The following is a 3,451-nucleotide window of genomic DNA, read 5'->3' on the forward strand; positions in this document are numbered from 1 at the left end:
CCCACTGCGCCTGGCAATTTTTTTATTTTTAAAAAGAAAGTCACCACACACCTGTAGTCCAGCATTTGGGAGGCAGAGGCAGGCAGATCTCTGTGAGTTCAAGGCCAGCCTGGTCTACATAGTGAGTTCCAGGACAGCTGGAGCTACAGGAAGACCCTGCTTCAAAAAAAAAAAGAAAGTCACCACCCCCAGCCACTTGAGTGAGGAGCCTACCAAGAAATACACCAATGCCTCAAGAGAATGAGCAGCAACAGGCCAGGCATTCTAGAAGTCAAGGGCCAGGGTGTTCTTTCTGATAGAATGCCTTCAGAATATACACCCCTTTGACTCTAGGTACCTGGAACAACACCCTGAGAACCACAAAGGGAATGTCATATGACTGATCAACCCACCAGCCTCTGAAAACCTGTATTCACAGATCCCCTATGCCACTTGCTTTTTCCCCTGCCCTCCACCCACACACTATGTGGCTTCCAAGGGACAGAGGAGCAGAAAGGGGTCCAGCACCATGTCAGTTATAGTGAAACAATGGAGAAATCATAGACCTTTTAACCTCAGGGTTTGCTTTTGTAAGGAATGACCTGGTAGGAGCTTTAGAAAATTCCAGAGGAACAGCAAATATCCCTTCATATCTAGTGGAGGGAACACTCCATCCACCCTGCCTTTACCAAGACCTTCTACCACCCCCATTTTTACCCAAGGAAGCATTTCCTCATCCACCCCCAGCTGGGTTTTCTGTGGATGTCTTTGTCTCAGTCACTGGTCAGAGAGCCTGCCTGTTTATTCTCCAGCCAGTGGTGTTGCTCAGTCGTCCCCATGGCAACAGCCCTGGGAGTCCTGCCCCCTCCTAGGGAATGGCCCAGAACCTGTCCCTGTCCTCTCCAGGCCTCTGCTGGAAGCCCAGATCTAGAGAGGCAAAGAGCAGGGCCGGGAGGGAGACTCCTGCTGTGGTCTGAGGATGCTGGGGCTGCCCAGGTACCGCCTACTACCACACGTCATCCTGGGTTCAGTGGTGAACTGGAGGCCTGCCTTGGTTTGCAGCAAGGCAAAGCCCCACCTATGGCCAAGTAAAGGGGCTCCTCACCCAGGCTTCTGTGAAGTGGGCCTCCTGGGCATAGTTTGGCCAGGTCTAGAGCCAACTGGACATGCCCTCCTGGCCCAGGTCTCTGCAAGACTGCCCTCCAGTGCTGCTCCAGGGCCAGGGGCTATCTGCCAACTCCATGGCTGCCCCACCCCAACTGTCCTCTGGGCTTGTGCCCCTGCCAAGCCCCAACTGGCACTCCAGCTGCCACTGCCAACTGTCGCCCCGTCTCCATTCCAAGCACTCCCTCACCCCCAACCATCCTTCCAAAGTGCCACAGCCAACTGGCCACAGCCCCTGCTCCCCAAGCCTTGCCTCCCACCTACCTACTAGCCACTTCTCCAACAAGACCTAGCAAAGCCATACCTGCTGTTTGCCTGGCTGAGGTGGGGTTAGGGGAAGGAGAGGTACAGAGATTCGGGAACTGGGGACCAGATTTCAAGGCCAAGGGGGAAAGGCAAGGAGAGAATAGAACAGAAGCAGAAGATAGGGCAGCCTGACCTCAGTGCTAGGCCTAGCACAGGAGCAGGAAGTAGCATAGTCCCACCACCACTAAGTAGGTGCCCTGTGTGGAGGCAGGCCTCATCAGGTTGTAGGTGGAGCTGGACCCTGTTAACAATCCTTTCCTCTGAGGGTCTATAAGCAGCTTATCCTAACCATGAGCACTGGGAGGGTCCTGGCAAAGGTCAGGAACATAACCTGTCCCCACCCAGGCTCAGGTGCTCACCAACCTTCCACAATCCAGGCTGGGCCTAGTTCCTGGGTCTCAGCTCTCTTAGGTCAGCCTGTGCTGTCTTTTCTGAGTGGATTTTTCTCTCAACTTCTGGCCATTTCTTTAGGTCTGGCCTTCATCTAGTTGTTCCTCCTGCCTCCTCAAAGTCCCTTCTCCCCATTCATCACAGTGGTCTCTGTGACATTTCACTTCTATAGAGGGACACTTGCTTTACCCCACCCCACATGAAAGCCTCTGTAATCAGCCTTTCCCTAAGCCCACTTGATAGTCCATAGCCATGGTTATCCCAGAGCACACAGCAGGTACCTGGGGTCCTTGCCAGCCCTTGGGTGAGGCACTGCTGCCCTCACAGTTGTAGTCTGGAGCTGTAATTCCATCTCAGTAGCTCAGAACAGACATAGGGGCTGTGCCTCATTCTGAGCTTCCATGCTGAAGCTCCCCAGGGGCTACAACCTCCAGGGCTCACATTGCACAGGCTGGTGATAGCTCTGCAGATAGCACAACAGGTGAAGGGGACACCTGGCTCTCTCTGGTATCCCATTCGGTAGCTACCAGGCCTAGCAGCCAAACTCCTAGGCTGAGACATGCTAGGGAAGGAGAAACTTGAGTGAGGATGGCCCTGGAAGGAAGGAGGGAGACAGAGTATTCTCTGAACACCTCCTATGTGCTAGGAGTCTCCCCATGTGGTGAAGTACTTTCCCAGGGTCACCTGGCTGTCCCTCCTTGCTAGGACCTGGAAGGGGCAGTGAAGGGATTATGACCCACAGAGGCCTGTGGTATGTGGTCCTGCCCTATAGGACATAGACCCTTCATCCCATTAGGAGAAGCCTGCTAGGGTTTCCTTGCTGGGAAATAGGCCCCAACCCTGAGCAGTATCATACTAGCATCCTCAGCCCTCATTCACTCACTCACTGCCTTAGTAGGCAGTATACGATAATGGCACAAAAGCTCTCCCCTGCTGAATATGCTGGTTCCCCTGGGGGAGGACCTCAGTCAGTGGATAAGTCAGCAAGGGAGTAAACAAGAGGACTTCTCCTTAGAGAAAAGGCTAGTGCAGGAGCAAAACAAGAAAGGAAAATTGGGGCTGGAGAGGTGGCTCAGCGGTTCAGAGCACTGACCACTCTTGCAGAGGACCTGGGCTCAATTCCCAGCACCCACATGGCGGCTACGAACTGTCCTTAACTCCAGTTTCAGGGAATCTGACACCCTCTTCTAGCCTCCATGGGCATTGCACACACATGGTATACTTACATACATGCAGGCAAAACACTCATACACATAAAAATAATAAATAAAATATTTAAAAACTGCGCTCTGTGATATGTGCCTATTATCCTGATGCTAGGGAGACAGAGGCAGACATCCCTGGAATTCACTGGCCTCCCAGTCTGGCAAGTAGGGGAGCTTGAGTTCAGTGAGAGACACTGTCTCAGAAAATAAGGTAGAGGGGCTGGAGAGATGGCTCTTCCGCTCATATGAGCAAAGCACATACTGCTCTTGCAGAGGACCTGAGTTTTGTTCCCAGGACCCATGTTGGGTGACTCACAACCACTGTAACTCCAGCTCTAGGAATCTAATGCCCTCTTCTGGCCTCCAAGGCACTTGTATTCACATACACACACACACACACACACACA

Source organism: Nannospalax galili, unplaced genomic scaffold (assembly GCF_000622305.1).
Source record: "Nannospalax galili isolate Female #2095 unplaced genomic scaffold, S.galili_v1.0 scaffold160, whole genome shotgun sequence".
NCBI lineage: Eukaryota > Metazoa > Chordata > Mammalia > Rodentia > Spalacidae > Nannospalax > Nannospalax galili.